General features: G+C 39.7%; 1 protein-coding gene across 1 annotated transcript in view; it reads left to right on the top strand.

Annotated features, from left to right (window-relative positions):
- PRDM1 (PR/SET domain 1) overlaps window positions 1–18,078 on the top strand; it is a 690,597-nt gene that overhangs the window by 423,279 nt on the left and 249,240 nt on the right.

The raw sequence follows: 18,078 nt of genomic DNA, 5'->3' as shown, positions 1-18,078 counted from the left end.
AAAAAAGAAGAGAAAAGAAGGGGAAAAAAGAAGAAAACTCATATATACCTGTGAAGTTGCATGACCAGTAGTTCATATTCATTTAAACTATTTAGGAAAATAAAATCTTCTTTGTATGGAACAAAGCAGTCTTGGCAAGGAAAATGCTTATCTCCCAGGGTCTTACCCAGAGCCAGCTGTCTGTCACGTACACCTGATGTACCTGTTTAGCTTACAGAATAAAATTTTCCTCCCTCCAATTTCCGTCAGAAGGAACAAGCCCTGCTGCTCACAGCAAAACACAGGTCTCGCTCTGCGCACACCTCCGCATCCCTGCTATTTTTAGTGCCAATGTTTGAAGCAGTTCATTGAAGAAAAGGCTATTAAGGAACAACAAGCCCTCATTTCCTCTCAGATCGCGAGGTAATTAGACTGGCAAAGCAGTTACAGTGTTAATTTATAATTGGCGGATGAATTAAGTGCTTCTTTGCTGACACTGGAGGAATGACTCACGTCATTAACAGACAGCCTCACAAACAGCAGTGTTTCTTTCCCCTTCGCCCCCTCTCACCCACCTCCTCTTTTCCCTGAACACAGGATGGGGACTGGAAGGTGTGCTTTGCTGTGTTCACAGGTTTTCAAGGGTGGTCTCTGCCTCATGTTTCTAGCCCAGTGCCCAGCCCCACCGAGCAGCTTCTGCTCTGAGTGCAGCATGTTGGCTCTGGCAGAGCCCTTAATCACTTCATTGCATTTCACACAGCTATCAGCAAGACCTCCTACATCATAATGCAACTCTGCCAAGAGTGTTATTAGGATCTGATTTTTAGGTGTTTTTACACAAAACTTAGCTAGGAAAGTTTCCTACAGACCAAATTAAGAGAGCTCTGCCCTTCAAGCAGTCATTCACACAAGCAGCCCCTTACCTGCAAGCTTTATCAATGGCACTATTCACGTGAGATTTTTATGGTTTACAGGATTAGACACTGTATGTAATGTCTCAGTCTGAAACCTGGCCTCACAGCATGGCCTTCTGCCCCCCTCTCTGGCAACAGCACAGGGATTCTGAAGTGCAAATAGGAAAAAAAAGAAAAAAAGGGAACGGAAGTTGCCTTTTAAACCCTTGGTTTCGTCATCACTCAGAAAACTCACACTGCTGCCTAGATGTGTGCAGGCTGCCTTTAAGCCCACCTCGATGAATTCAGCCTTCACACAGGCTGCATTGTGAGCTGCAGTAAATAAATTGCTGCTAGCCATATAGAACTGGTGAATTCATTTTCTGAGCTTGCCAATATGGCATGTTTCAACAGACTTGCATTCAGGTTTTAAAGGTATCATGGTAATATGTTTGTATAATTTTTAGTACACAAATGGTCCCAGCAGAGGTGGGGAGCATTATGCCCCATCCCTGGAGGCGCTGAAGGCCAGGCTGGATGGAGCCCTGGACATCTTGATCTAGTGGGTGGCAGCCCTGCCTACAGCTGGGGGTTGGAACTGGGTGGGCTTTGAGGTCCCTTCCAATCAAAGCCACTCTGTTGTTCTACAATTCTATGGCTTCCATTATTGCAAGTGACAATTTATCTTTGTCGTGAGTATAAATGATCCAGGTTCTCAGCTGAACTAACATGGATGACAAAGGAAGCCCTTGTACCTTACCTCTTGAAAGGAAGACTGTTCAGGCCTGCATCTCACCCGTGACACTGCCATGGCATAAATATTCTTTCTCTGCAAATTAAAATTTTGTCTGCAATGTCTCTTAATGAAGTGTTCATCTCATCTACTCTTAGGTAAGATTCTGAAAAAATAAAATAAAATACAGTGGTGGGACTTGTAGTGAGCTGCAGTAGTGGTTGTCATGCGGTGGCTATGACAGGGAAGAGGATCCATCTCCATCCATCTGGCCTTTCTGGAGAAATGGCTATTCACATCCCTGGTGGCACACCTCTGTTAGTTGTCCAACCCATGGACATCCCATTCCTTTGACAAAGCCTAGGAGAGGGTGAAGTAGAATCATCAGATTGCTAAGGACCAGGAGAAAATGGAAGCTAGGAAGGATGGAAGGACTCTCTTCCAGGACACCAAGTCAGGCTGACTGTCTTCCTGGATGGGATTTGGTCTGGGCATCAGTAGTCCTACTTTTGACACAAAAGTGCATCCTCAAATTCCAGTTCTGCTGGTTTTGAAGGTTAGTGCACCCCAAATCTTAGTCACTGTCATGACCATAACTTGACTGCTAGACCAGACTAGGTGTGATTTTTAGTAAGCATCAATAAGAGAATTGGCAACAAATGAGAAAAGAAATGGCACTGAATACAATGAGCTACAGTGAGTGTACTTTAAAAAAATAATAATAATTAGATAGCAGGCTCCAAAAACATTCAATGTCATTTGGCATAAAGCCAGCACCAGTTCAGACCGAGGTGACAGGATTACTGCTTAGACCAGGATTAGGGCAAAGATTAGAGTTAGTATTTAGCAAAGCAGAGAGTGAAGTCTGATTTATGGTAAGGAGAAAGCAATATGAATAGCCTACAGGGTGGGAGTTTTTCAGTTTTCAGGCTTAATAGGGAGTAGTGTTACTGACAACAAGGTTCAGAGTATATAGCCAGATGCTGCAAAACTCAAGGACTAAAGTAAGACTACTGTGTGCAGTTTAGCTCAGATATGTGTTGAGTATGAGGTAAGAGGGGCTGGGCAGCAGGGACACAGACAGCTAAGGTGAGAGCAGGAGAAAACTGCTCTTATTCAACAGAGAGAAGACTGCTGATGAACCTTATTCCAGGGAATAAGCCAGGGAAGGTTCAAATGTGGAAAGTGGAGGAGCTGGGTGTATTGTCTGCTGGCCTGAAGAAGCAGCATTATCAGGATAGAGAATGACTTACATTTGTGTTGGCCTAGATGGGGGCTACTGGAATAGGCTTAAGGATGCCATTTTGTGAGCCTGTTTTTACAAAGCCCTACCATGCTTTGAAAATTACTCCTCTAATCTACTACTATCTAACCTACTCCTCTAATCATAGCCCATTTGCTACGCGCTGGACTGTACTACACACAGCTTTAGTCCATGTGTAGATTCCTTTCAGACAAAACAAAGCTGAAAGATCCCGTGACATGCACCAAGTGTCCTCCTGCCCTTCAAGGAAACACAGGTTGTTACTTTCTTTTGGCTTTGTCTGGCCAAAGCAACAAAGTCCTTCAGGCAGTTTGTACCTAGAGATTCATAAAGATTTTGCAGTATATCACAAGCTGCAATGGGAGGCACTGTTATTCAGACAGTATTATTGGTCCCAAAACAAACTGACTAGATAAGCTTCAATGTAAGGATCTGAGAAAAAGCTGATCTTGTCACAGAAAAAGTTTTGTTTGTGTTTAACCTAGCACAGTAAGAACTTAAATTGGATGGAGGCAGTTTAGAAACTGCAACAAGTAAAAAGAAAAGCTGAGCATCAGATGTTGGCAGCAGATGTGATTAAACCTGTGACTAGATGTAAAGAAAGAATAGTTCAGTATTGTACACAGGAGCATGTAAAGAATGATTGACTGGGAGAGCTGAATGGAGAAAACTAAAGAGAGAAGATCAGAACATCAGAACATCAAGGAATATTGCCAGGACCTGAGAAACCACACACAAGATCCCAGGATGCTCTATGATGACTAGGAAACTCTTCTTTACAGAAAGGGTTGTTAAGCACTGGAATAGGCTCCCCAGGGAGGTGGTTGAGTCACCATCCCTGGATGTGTTTAAAAACCATTTGGATGTGGTGCTCAGGAACATGATTTAGCAGAGGGTTTTTAGTTAGGGTAGTATGGTTAGGTCATGGTTGGACTCAATGATCTTGAGGGTCTTTTCCAACCTAAGTGATTCTATGATTCTATGATGTTTAAAGTTTGATCAACTCTAATTTAATGACAGTTTTGCTAATTTGCTGTAAATTAATCTATACATCTCCTAACTCTTGACAAAGAAGTTACACCTTAGCGGACAGGTGACTGCGTGTCACTGTATTTGCACTTCAGCATGTGATGGTAGATCACAGGAGCTACTCCTCCTCCATTACAGGAATTTGCTTGCTGCTTCCAATAGTTGGCAACTCTTCCCTTAGTTACAGGCACATCTAGTGAGCCATGGAGGCTGCCCTGCCTATACCAGGCCAGGAACTGGCTGGAACTAGATCATTTGAAAAACACCAATACTACCCAAGAACTCAAAGAAAGCAAATGTTTTAATGGATTCATATTCATTTCCCAGTCTCACTAACCAGAAGTAGAGAGTTTGGAGAACAGCTTAAGAGACCTTTCCCACACCTTTGTTAAGAGTGGATTTGCCTGCCCTTTCTGATTCAACAGACACTCACTGTAAGAGTCAGTGACCATGACATTTCACGGGGAAATAGCTATTCTGCAGCATAGACACAAGTCTCAAGATTTTAGTTAGTAAAGATTCAATTGTTACTACTAGGAAGAAATCTTGTCAGTGGCCTTTGCAGAAATTTTACATCTCTTGCTGATCATATCCTGTCTCTAGGACAACTTCCTGAGCCTTGGTTCTCCAGCTGGTCTGCAGAAAAGCAGCCATGGCCACAAAGATTCACAGGACTTCACTCTCCATACCTTTTTCCTGAAATAAAAGAATGTTAAGAAGGTCTGGAAGCCATTCATCAGGGCTGTTTTTCTGGGGCAGATGCAATGTTTCCATGGTTAAACACACCACTCTCCCACACAGTGTCTTTGGCCAAAGACCAAACTCAAAGGTAGGTGGGGCAGCAACCCTACTGCCACTTGTATGGCAGGAAGAAAATGAGCCAGAATAGAGATAAGGCATGAACTTTTGCAACAGTGGGGGCAAGGCTCATTTTCTATCTCTACGGTCCACTGATATGGAAAGTAAATGTGGTCAGGAGAAGGAACAAATAGATGTCTTTTTTTCTTGTGCAGGTATTTCTGAGCTATATTTAGTTTCATGGCTAGCACTGACTAGCAAAGAGCTAGCAACTAAGGTCAAAGCAAAATGCAAGACCCCCTAAACTAGAGTGATGGTCAGTGCTGAAATTAAATTGCTCTTGCTGTGGTAGGGATTACCCCAGTCTCAGGTAAACCTAGCTTCAGGATGGGCTTAGATGTGAGGCTCTGGACTGGAAAGATCAAATTCCTAGGATATCCGCTGAGTTCTGTTTGTTTTTTATTTGGTTTAAACTTATGGAATGTTAGTGAAGAAAAGTTAAGGTAGTGCATAAGGCTACAGTTACTGAGAGCAATGATATCTTTGTTGTGAATCTGTTATACCAGGTGGAGAATACCCCCCAGAGGTACCCCCAGGGTAGACATCCATGCTGGAAAAAAAAAATGGTTCAAGTCTAACCCTGGCAAGCCCCTCTTTGTAGCTAGACTGATTTTTATGTCTCTTGGATATTTTTTACACCTAAGATTAAGGATGAAGAAGGAAAAAGGGCTGTGGAAAAGGTGTTGAAGATCTGATTTCATGATGCAAGATTCAGTGACACAGGATGAAATGTAGAGCCATGTGACGGAATAGTTTCTTTGTTAATCTAAGTTTGAGAGAGAACTAAAGGGAAGAGGCAGCCCTGGGCTATAAAATTAAGTCAAGATTCACTTGGATAGTTTGATTTACAGATCCTGAAATGCCTGTGGACTGGACTGCTACCAATGGGAAAGCATGATCTTTCTTCTTGTTTGGATGAGTTGTTTGTTATTTAAGTCTGTGGTAGGGTTGTGGTTATGGTTACGGTTAGCATTGGGTTGTAGAGACTGAATGACTCAGTTTACATTTGGATCTTGTCAAGTCTAACAGTTTAGGATGAGAACTGGTGCCAAAAGGAAGCAAACTCCTTATGAATACACCTGTTGCTGGGAAATGTCTCTTGGTATGACTGGCATTGGGGTTGTGGGTGGCATGTAACTGCTGGACAACAGGGATGGGGAAACAATTGCTCTGCTGTTCATTCTAGATAAGAGTGTTTTAGAAGACACATTGCCAAGACCTTGGCTTAGGCTAGTCCTATCTACTACATATACGTGGTCCTACATACTATAACTTTATACTCAGCTGTGGAATTAGGCATTAGTCTTAACACAGAAAGGACATGCTGGAAAGAAAGCTTGTTAGATATTCTTCCCTTTTAGAAATGGTCTTCATTGTAAGAGATCAAGACTTGAAAGCCATAGCAACAAATCTCTCTTCAGATTCTGCTGTTAATAACTCTGTAAGCTCTAGAACAAGGAAGGTTATTATCCCCTAAACAAAAACAGAAAATAAAGTACATGTGTGTGAGAACGTGCGTAATTTATGTTTGTGTGTACAGTCTTCTGGAGGAGGCTGAAGTAATATGAATACTATGCACCACTTCTTGTACTGCTCTTCATATTAGATGGAGTCTGCATGGAGTCAGGCTCATCAGAGCCTGGTACTCAAATCTCCAAACCCCAGTCAGTATAGTTTTAGCCTGGATTTTGCATCTGCAAGACTTATACTTGCCTGATTCCCAAACCATAGCACTCTTAAGTATCCAAATAGTAAAACCAGTATTTCAAGTTCTGCTGTTCTGAACATTAAAGTTGATTCTATCTTTGAACCTTTTTTTCAGGCTGTGGAGAAGCACAGAATGTTCTTGCCTCTTGGCACAAGCCTAGTCCCTGTGCCTTCTGTATTGCACCTTTAAACATTGCTCTCTTTGCCCTGCTGTCTGTTACGCTAACATGATGCATATAGTTAAGAGCCCTAAGACACTATCACAACTAGAAGAAGGAATGAGTTTTTCCCCTCTGGCTCTCAGCCCTAAACTGCCACACAAACATCTACTTTTCTGTCCAGCCCTGCTAACCATAAACCCTCACCTTAGCTACAGGCCAGGGTAAGACACAAAATAGTCCTTTGTTATGAAACCAGCCCATAACCTAGGCTGTCTCTGTTACAGGTGAAAGACAAGCTATTCAACCTATCAGTTCATCATCTTAAAGAGATGACAAATATAGACCACAAACTTAAATCTAAACCCTGAAACTGCTGAGTTTCCTCCAAAAGCCAGTTTTGCCATCCAGAAATATCCAGCATCTTTTGAACAGTAAACAAGGCCAAAGAGTAGCCTTAACCACACCCCAAGTGAACCCTACCCCACACTATTGTCTCTTCAAGCACCATTCCTCATGTCTAAACATGAGTGTTTGGCAAGACCACCTCATAAAATTAACTCTTCAGCATTCATCTGCCAAACCTGAATGCTGCTCTCATTTCCAATCCTGGAACTAAATAAAGCTCAATGATTGCTTGAGTTTTTGGAAGAGTATTTTGATATTTGTTGACTCCTAGAAGCAACCTAAGTGTATTGCTGTAGGTGCTGCAAAGTCTACAAGAAGAAACGGGCTATACTGTCCCATCCACTCAGAATCATAGACTGATGGCATTTTTGGGTTATGAGGATATTATGATCCAGACTATGGGAGCAGCAGATTCTCACCTGCACTAGATAAGAATAAATCTGTGATTCTGTCTCAGCATCACCTCCAGCTGTAGGCCAGTGATTTTTGCTTGATAAACAGTAAAGCTGAGCATGTAGTACTTCATATTTTAAAATCTCAGATCCTATCCTAATGTTAACATAGCCAGAGATCCCTCACAAAATGCATGTTCTATATGATAGTTTCTGAAAAATAAGTTTCTCAGGGAGGTGGTGTGGAAGCAGAAGTCATGTCCAGGCAAACTAAACTCAAGACAGCTCCCCACTTAGAGGAGTCTTGTTTTTACATATGGCTAATATTGTCTTGGTGTTTGAGGGAAAAGGAGGCTTGCAGGATTTCATAAACTGGTTTTGCTTCTCTTGATTTTGCGGTGCAAAATGGACAGTATCACAGGTTGCTTTAGTATCATTAACATTTAAGTGGTGTGAAATCACTGACAAAGGGCGACAATTCCCTTTAGTTCTGATGTAGATAATTACACTGCAGATGTCTAGACACTCTGGGATTCCTTTTTACCTGATGGAGGGAAATGGACACTTTGAAAGAGCAATTCCTCTGAGCTAAATATAGAAACATACTCTTAGAAGGCATGAGTCTTATTCGTCATGAATCTTATTCATCTTCAACTATATCTCTGTCAGCTATAAAGACTGCTGAAAGTGAGTAGCTCAGATGCAAACATCTACATTTTGTAGATAAATATTTTAAATTTGCTTACTGACCTGCAAGATCAGGACAGCAATCAGTAAATTTCCATACATACTGCTTTTATAGTATCATGATCTATAGTTTCATGAACAGGACTTTCAAAGACATCAAATAATATAAGATTTCTTTTATCAATTCCAAGGAACATTTTTTTGTTATCTCCATTTCAGAATTAAATTTATTTATGATACAGGAGAATCCACTCTAATGACAAAATCAGTTGATCAAGTACCAAAGGCCAGCTAAGCAAGGCTGAGAATTAGCAGAGCATTGACTATTTATAGCACGCAAGCATCCAGTCTGGGTTCTCTTTTCACTCACCTTACAAGAACTCAAGGAAGGAAATCAGAAGATCACCACGACCTGGACTGGCTACATTTCATAAAGTTGCCCCTGGGAAATGCTTCCTAGCTTCTAGGAATCGTAAAAATGCTCATCTACAATTTATTAGAGTTTATTCACCTGCTGGTGAGAGGTGAATACCTCTCACATATTTTACTTAATTACTTAGTTGAAAAGAGCCATCTGCAATGCAAGGATGTGGGCTTCTCATCTGGCACTAAGAAATGGACCTACATTTTTCTAATGCTCATCTTTTCCAGCTATGGTTGATTAAATGGTGAGTTTCAATTCATGTATGGGGAGAGCACTAAGCTCTCCTTCTTCCACTGTGTCTGATTAAGGAACATGCAACTATAAGAACAAATTGTTTCTAAGTATGAATTTGGTGCCCATTCATCTGCTATGGACCAATCAGGAGGCTGATGCACAGTAATATATTTATGTCATCTAGTGATATTTCAATTCATTTAACCAAATACGTTTAGTTTCTCAATCAATGACAATTACATTAACCAACTGTATTTTCATTAGTCTTCAGTGCACTACCGTAGCTTTTTTTTCCATTTAACTATCAATTAAAAATCCAAACATGTCAAATATGACATTAAAATGGTCACACACAGCACTCCAAGATATATAATCTTACTGGATATTGAAAGGGAGAGGTGGTGGTGAGTGATTGCCCATCATTGAATCTGAGAACTACAATCCATTTATTTGGATTTGGAAGCAGAATTAGCTCCGTATGAATATTTCAAAGCTCTATCCATTAACTGAGTGCTAAATCTGTATGGGTCTCTACACTGCAGCTTTACTAAATGTGCCCACACTGGCTGGCTCAGGTGCTACATGTGAAGTACCTGTAATAGTACTGAGTGCAGCACAGGCTGCAAACCCTCCTTAGACTGGGAACAAATGCTCTTAATTTAATGCCGTGCTGCCTCAGTTATACTATCAGCTATGCCCAATTAGCTAGCCTAAGGCTATATTTGATCTCATTTCTGCCACCCATTTCTGCCTTTCACAGCCTTCTCATCTCTTCTTTCTCCAGTTTAAAAGAATGGAACTGTCTATGCAGTTTTAAATGACAGCCAATACTTACCGAGGCACTCTTGTACCATATTCAGAACACACGTAATGTTCCCTCCAGAAGAGAAATCAATCTACATATGAGAATTTTAAAGTGCTTTTGGAAATAAGGAGTACTTCTTGTTTTCTACATGCAAGAAATATTTCCTGGCTGAGAATGTTAAGAAAGAGATACTTCTTCTTCCCAAGCCCTTTATAAACACTTCTCAAGCTATCTTTTATAGACGGATAAAGACGTAGCCTCTTTGACATCAGACAGTTGGTGCAATATAGTACAGAACTTATCAAACTGAAAAACATCCAGAGTCTTCTTTTTCTGAGATTATTGTAAGGATTATAAGAGTTCAGGTTAAAATCACACCAAGGGAAACAAGGTTAAAATAAAAGCAAATGAAATTACTTGTCTACGGAATTCAAACAAGCAAAAAAATAGAGGTGCACAATTTGTAGAGCAAATTAACAGAACCAAAAAGGAGAGGAAATGTGTATTTCCACTTAGAGTTTGTATTATGCTTAAGGATATCAAGCACTCCTACAGCTGTTGGCTGAGGGGAGAGCCTGAGACACTTTCTCCACGGTCAGTGAAATGGAAGCAAAGAGAGGAAAAAACCATGAATATAAATGACTGACAAAGGTCTGGGCTGGAAAGGAAAATCCTGATTTCACCCTACAAACATGGCTTGAGCACTGTATGGGAAGTAATCCTCAGACAGAGTTGCTGTGGAGCATCCTCCCGATCAACTTCTGTATTATGCAGACCATGAGGTATCATCAGATTTAGGACTAAGTATACTAAGCTGTCACACTAGCTATTTAAAGTGACTGGAATTTTTTCCACATGTGCCCAAGACCTGTTAGCAAATCACTTGCCTATTTTATTCTATATATGATTGAAATGGAATTGCCATAATCAGCTCTATTCATGTTAATATACCATTTTATTTAGATCAAGGTGCAAGGTAGCAGGTTATTTCTTTCTCCAAGGCAGAGGTTTGCAAATGCTTATTTATAATGCATAATTTTCAAGGTAAGTCCTGACTACAGATTTTCCTGGAGTTCAACAGAATCATTTTGTCTCATTGCATGTCAAAGAAATTTCCAAGTTAACAATGCCATCTGAAGAGACTCATACAAACAACTTTCAAATAGGCTTGGTAACATCTTCAGTGAATGCACTCCATCTCAGTTTGGATATTCTGGGGAAAACTATTGAATATGCTTTATTATAAGTTGCCAGACCATTCTGTTCTAAAATGTTTCCCTTGTCTTTAAATCATGCTAATCTGCAGTTTGTTCAGTGGGTTGTTTAGATAATATTTCTCCAGACTTTTGACTGCTTCACCTCTGCAGAGAGAACTGCATCCATCAGCATAGCATTTTTTATCTTTCCTGGATAGTAATCGGAGGAACAACCATCTATCACCTTTTTTTCAGGTGTACTGTGGCACTCACACTGGAGGATGTCATTAATGGGTAGTTTTTCTAATCAGTTATCCTGCAGTGTATCTAGTGACAGATGTTTGCATGAGCACGTCTTGTCCCCTTCATGTTGCTGTGGATCACATCTGCCATGCTTCAGGTTCCTTATTCATTTTCTCTTTGGCATGTGCTGAGGTGTTATAAACCTCCTTTCATGTGAAAGTATTTCTCCAGCTTTACTATAAGCTTTATCACATAACCATTCAACTAGATCTTTTACAAGCCTCATTTTGATACAGAAACAATTTAATACGTAGTGGTATTTTCAAATTCAATGCAGCCTTATCAATTTTTATTAATACAATTCATGGACCCAGGAGCAATTTGTGACCAGAAAGTAGAGATCTGATTGCAGAGACAGTTTCTTTCTTGCAAAAGATTTCTGATTGTTGATACATAAAAAGTAGTGCTGAGAGGCAAAGTAGCAAATGCCATTAAAAGTTGAAAATCACATTCACTTTCAAGAAAATATAGCCCTTAAGCTTTAGATTCCACTTTAAAATTCCCTAGAATTCTATTGCTTTTAATTTAATTAGCCCTGTGCTCCATTGTTTCACTTGAAGTATAAAGAACTGAAACTCCATTATTTTACTTGAGGTATAAAAAAGGGAATTATTTAAATTTGTGGAAATTTTAACATATATTAGTCCCTTTTTCTTTCACACACTTCTGCATTCCCATTTAAGTGCAAGATTTAAACAAAAATGCATTGGAAGTGAAACACAGCTGAGCATTCACTCTTGAAGACAGAACAGAACTGCTTATAGATAATTTTAACATGCACTCATATTATGTTTGGCTTCCTCAGGAGTTATCAGAGCGATGCCAACTAGTTTGCATCAACTATTTGAAGTAATTTAATACATGATTCACTCTAAACACAGAGTGTGTGGGAAAACTGACAATTCTATATTGAATTGCTATATAAAGGCAGGGGGAAAAAAGCTGTGACAATTGCCTGTCAAGACATTTATTCCGGTGACATCTGCTAATGCTGAACTAAAAACTGAGCAGCACCAACGGTGCGTTCTTAAGATGTGATTTAGAATGTAGGAATTGACAGTAAGTGGTGGAAGCAATTTGATTCCATTAATGTTACTAATATTTTTTAAACGTATTACATACTATTGACTTCTAGCTTTAGCTTGAGTATATTTTATTGATGAAAGCCTTTTGCAGTGATAGAAGAGCACAGAGTGAGACATATAGAATAGCACAATGATACAAAATTATTTCTGTGCTCTATTTGTGACTTATTTATTATTAATATTGACAAAGGGATAAGGGGACAGGAGGTGGCAGAAGAGATTTTCACAGTCCTCTACACTGCAGACCAAGTTATCCTCCTGACTAACTGCACTCCCAGAAAGAACTTTCACTGTTAGTCTAAAGACATCGGTTAATAAAAATTTTCCAACATGGAGAACAAAATACCTTAGTTGTTTCCATATAATTAGGAAACAGAGACAGTGACTGTCCCGCAGTACCTCCTGCCCCATCCCCACCTGATGTCTTTGCTGGACCAGCACTGACAATGAAGAAGATTCCTTCATGCTACCTGAACAGGTATTCGGAAAGTGACTGGAATAAATTGTCAAAGCCATGAATATGCAACAGTGAAAATAAATATCAAAGGGAGCATGTCAGCATTTGTGTGGCAAACATAATAACTGACCTCTAGGAGATGACAGATAGGTAAGAACTTTGAGTGGAGTGGCTGATGGCTGTGATGAGCACAGCACTCTGTGCTATTAGCTATGCTGTTTATTAAATAAGGGAGAATGCAAGTCAGCAGATAAGATGCAAGGTAGAGGGAAATTAGCAAACTTGGATCCATTCCTGTTTTCCACTGTGTGCAAATTCTTCAACCTTTGTGCCACAGCTTCTTTTTTTAAATAAAAATCAAACAAACACACCAAAAAAACAATCCCAATCTACTGACTAACCAAAAAGCCTCCCCTTGTATGCCTTTATGAGACAATGAGAGATCTACGTAGGCTCTTAGGAAGCACCTCAGGAGGAAGTTTCAGGAATAATCACATATAAAACAGTGGGTAGGAACAGGAAAATAGACAAAATTATGTCACAAATGGTATCTGCAACACGAGATGATGTTCCACCACAAGTTCTATTCTACTTCTAAGACTACTAGAGACAACAGCTCTGCATTAAGCTTCAAAATCACATTCTCAGTTGTTTTCTGCCACCTTCCTGGATTGCTGGAAGCTATGCAGACATTGACAGATAAGACTTAAGCAGTATATGGAGATGCTAGCAGAGAAAGATCGTGATTTTCCCCAGATTGTGCGTTCAATTTCCAGTTATATTTTTTTTCAGTTGAGTTTACACCCATGTTAAAACCATCCAAGAAACAGTTATACCCAAGGTAGTGTTAAATGAGCTGCTTTAGGTACTAAACCATGTGAAGAATTGGGTATAGAGTTCATCTTGGCAAAGTTTGTGTGCATAGTGAATCACTGGCAAGAACAAGCTAAAATCACTGCAGGCTGAGCTTCATGCTGTTGTATTCAGGCAACATCATATTCATATTTAGGCCTGATCCTTCAAAAAATTACTTTGTAGCAGGCTGCTCCAGCGGAAGCACTCAGACACATCACATGGTCACACGTAAATGATAAGTCTAGCTCAAGTATTGATTGCTGTAGGTCAAAATTGTTTCAGTGCAGAATATAAATCTGAGGTTATCTTTTTAAAAGACTGCAGAATATTTTGTTCTTGAAGATATAAAAAAGTGATTCATCAAAGATTTGTGAGAGGTAAAACAAAAGCCATCTTAAATCTCTTTCCTTATTCAACTTCATATCTTACCTTCTTGTACACTTTTTCCAGAAGCTATTTATCACCTGGATTTACATGCTACATACTCTTATCAGGAAAAAAAACAAACAACCAAACCCAGTTGTGCTGAGATTTCTCAGGCTCAGTCTGTGAAAGCTGATGGATATTTAACTTACAAATGTGAATATATTAAATCTTCGGTGCTATAGACATGCCGTGCTGTACCTGCTAAATAGAATGTCATGACAATAATGGAGAAATTATCTTTTTAACAGCATAATGCTTGCTGTGGTGACTCCGGTCCCCGCATGTTATAATTAGAAATCACATGATCTGGATGCCCTATGTTTGTTTTTCATCAGATCTAAACTCCAGAGGTAACTAGAGGATGAATATCTGCAGCAGCCTGGTTTCTTTAGGACTCTTTGCATGCCCTCTGATAGCCACAGCAGGCTTTGTCAGTTGGATCTCCTGTCAATGCCCCTTTTGATGTCTTCAGGAAAAGGAAAAAAAAAGTGATAAATTTGTAATGAATAAGCCTTTGCAATGTTTGCTCTTCCTCTATATATCATATTAACTCAGGCATACACTAACTTTTCCTTCGTGAAGTTCCCAGAGATCTGTTTGGTACAGACACAACAGAAGTATTTATCCATAGATGCCCAAGTCTTCTCTGAAATACCTTCACAAACCAGTGTCATAGCAATAACCTTCCATACTTCCCAAACCCATGAGGTTATAAACAAGAGATCATGCATCAATAAAATCATTTCTGAGTCCTGTTAGAAAACATGATGAGTTGTTGAGAAAAGCAATCTCCCAAGCCTCCGACTCTTGGCCATTTCAGAGAAACTTGAAGGTTTTGCTTTGTGCTTTGCCAAATATAATTTCTACCAGCGCAGATACTTTTCATTAGATGTTCTTCACCTGCCAGTTCTACATTAGACTCTTTTGCAATGTCCTGTTCAACTCAAGTTGCATCTAGTTCCTTTTCTGCTTTACTCATTTGTTGGTCTAAGTCAATTAAAACATTACAAACCACTTAGCACTAGTGGAAACTGCCAGACTAAGAACACTCAAAATATTTATCCAAAAACAAAGACTGGATAGCTCCAGTGGAATACAACTTAGCCATGACCTAAAGGAACACCGGGTGGAAAGTGAAATCCATCAAGATATTTTTACAGATATCAGAGACCAACATGAAGATTAAGTCAAACTTCTTGCATAATCCAGGTCAATAGAATTTCTGACAGACTGCAATCTTTTAATCCTTGTTGCAACATTTGAGTACCACTTTGCAATACCAAGATAATGCCAATCAATCTGGACTTCCTATTTTGTGTAAGTTCTTGCTCTGATTCTGTTGTCACTCATATCAGCAGGACTGTGTATTTTTCCATGTAAAGGACAGATACTGCAGCACTTTTTTCTAAAGAACTCTCTCTAGCCTATTTCTGATTTCTAATTCCTGAGAATATCTTGTATACCGGGTTTAAAGGTGCTGTTGTAGCCTTAGACTGAAGTGCAACATGCAATTCTAGTAAGGTCAGTAGGGGTGGCACCCCTACAGAGAAGCAGAAAGTGTGCACAGACAAATTAGCTCAAACTTCTCATCCTATAAATTTCTGTGATCTCCCTCTTCCAAAGTTAAACTGGCTCTATAAGCTCTGCACACCTCTCCAAATCAATAGGAGCGGATTCTGAAAATCCCATTACAGAAAAACAAATGTCAACAATAGAATTAAAGCCTTTTCATTTCTCCCTGGAAAATAGAAAACAAACATCGTAAATTGCCCATCAATTACTCAAATGCAAATGCTTAAAGTTCTTTTCCCCTCTGCAATTATAGAAGTTGTTCTATGCAATCAAAGGTTATTAAGACAATACTTAATGGCCTTATTCATGATTCTAAGCCACCTTCATCTAAAATTTAAACCTACCAGACTGCTTGAATGTAAATCATGATGCTCAAGAGTACAAAAAATGTGATAACACCATAAATTTCAAGTATTTTCAGACATGTCTGTTCCCATAATTTTTGTTTCATTAGCTTTACTGCTCACTCACTCTCAATTAGATCATTCAATATCCTTCCAGCAGTTCTCTCTGTACTCTTTCCCATTCTTGGTTGAATAACTATCCAACTACTATCATGGGGAGAAGAAGGGGGAGAGGCTGGCTTTCCTGGAATCTGCTTACTTACTGTCTAAATGGCCTCAGAGCAAAAGCTGATGCTATCAAGCTATTACGAGAGAGCCTCTTGAGATCATTAGGCAAAGCCTGGCCACAGTCATGCACACACAGAAGTGGTCAGCATTGCAGCCATTCTCTGCTCAAGAACCTTTTATCCTTTCCTGTTGAAACTTTGGTTTGAGCTACAAAAACACTTTCTATTCGGCTTTTTTAAGAATGTATTTGTGAAAGGCAGAAATCAACCCAGGAAAACACAGTTTATGATTAACTTAAGCCAGACTATGTAGACCTTATCTCAGACCATAGTTACAGTGGTTATTTTTTGGAACACTGCCTGGTATCAAACCTGCACACACAAGTAAACTTTCCCCACTCTGGAGCCTTTGCCAACATCACTTGAGAAGCATCTAAATTGTTTGAGCTAAGAGACACCAGTATATGAAAGGGAGAGGAAAAGAATAAAACACTTTAATTTTCCTTTTGATCTCAGAGGCAGAAAGGTTTCCAGGAACAGAGCACAATACGGTTCACCAATTCCAGTCTCACAGGCAGCACATCTACAGCTGAAACAGGTCTTTCGATAGATTCCATGACAAATCAATAAGAAACGCTCCACAGGGGGTTCAGCAAGTACTGGAACACATTCAGTTAGTTGCTAGGTGAATGCCTTTGTTTTTATATTCTAAATCAGTTTTTTCTTTCTTGGATGAACTTTCTGCACAAGGAGCAATATGAAGAAACAAATGAATGCTATTACAACCAGGACAATCTTTTTATTCAGGTGAGTGCTGGCATTATCATGGCTTATTTTCATCTCTGCTGCTACAGAGTGATGAGGTGAAATGCGCTTTAAGTTTCGGTGCATAATTACTTTATCACACCACCTGGTCTCTCTTCTGTCCCTCTGACGTGAAATACAGACGTTGAAGACAGACTGTGGAGTATCGCCAGTGCATGTTAAACTTGCTTCTCTGAGGGATATGATGAGCCCTGGGCTGGGCTGAGCCTCGCAGAGAAAGGCCATAAAGATCAGAGGCGTGATTCTTATTTCCCTATGCATTAACCAGCTGAAATACCAAAAAAGGCAGAGAGCAAAGCTACAGTTCACAAAGAAAAAAGTGGGAACTAAGGGACCCACATTGCTGTTACTGCTTGGTAAAGTTCTGTTGTAATACAGAAGAATACAGTTTTTATAAAACAGCTGAGAAGTATCATGTAAGAGACAAATTCCCTTAATGTATCCCTGGTCCAAGAACAGCATCCTATAGAAGACTTCAAGGAAGTTTTTCTAATTCACAATACAGGTGTAATAGGATGAGGATTGGGCGCAGAGGGAAATGTCTGCCTCTCCGTTCATAATCATTCTACACTGAAGAACAAAAGGGATATGGATTGCAGGTTTCCTTTTGGCTGCCATAGTACTATAAGCACAATCACGTTCTATCTTTGAAAAAAATCCAAAAACTTAGTTCAGTCTATGGTAGGAAGGTATAACTGGAAGCAAACACTTTATGAACACTACTGCCCTTTACTGAGGATTTTAGTTTTTTTTCCTTAACTCTTGTTCCCTGTCATCCATACCCAAATCCAAATCATTTTGTGAACTAAAAGAAAAGAGTGAACTCCTTCAGGAATTGTCCTGGAGAAATCTCCAATGGAAGAGGGAAAGAATCTGCAGGATGAGACAACCACTGTGCTACAAACCAAAAGCATATCTTATCTACACTGCCTTTAAAAGCCATTCTTCTCAAGCAATTGAAATGCATATTGAATTCTACAGAGATTGAAATTAGAGTGAGCTTTCCTACAAAGTAATGTGATTCCATTTCACCAAGGAAGAGCTCTAAGCAGTCTGTTCTATATGCTGATGGAAGTACATCTCCAGATGTATGCCTGGCATCCTTCAGTTCATCTCTGATGTAGCGTTGCTTCTACTTGCTCTTCCTAAGATCCAGCCTTGAATCATGGCTCCATGACTTGCTGACCTCAGGGAGCAATATGTACATCATTTTTCAT

The sequence above is a fragment of the Meleagris gallopavo genome, chromosome 2 (assembly GCF_000146605.3).
Source record: "Meleagris gallopavo isolate NT-WF06-2002-E0010 breed Aviagen turkey brand Nicholas breeding stock chromosome 2, Turkey_5.1, whole genome shotgun sequence".
Classification (NCBI taxonomy): Eukaryota; Metazoa; Chordata; class Aves; order Galliformes; family Phasianidae; genus Meleagris; species Meleagris gallopavo.
Note: the sequence above shows the minus strand (reverse complement) of the source record. Positions and strands in the feature narration are given on the sequence as shown.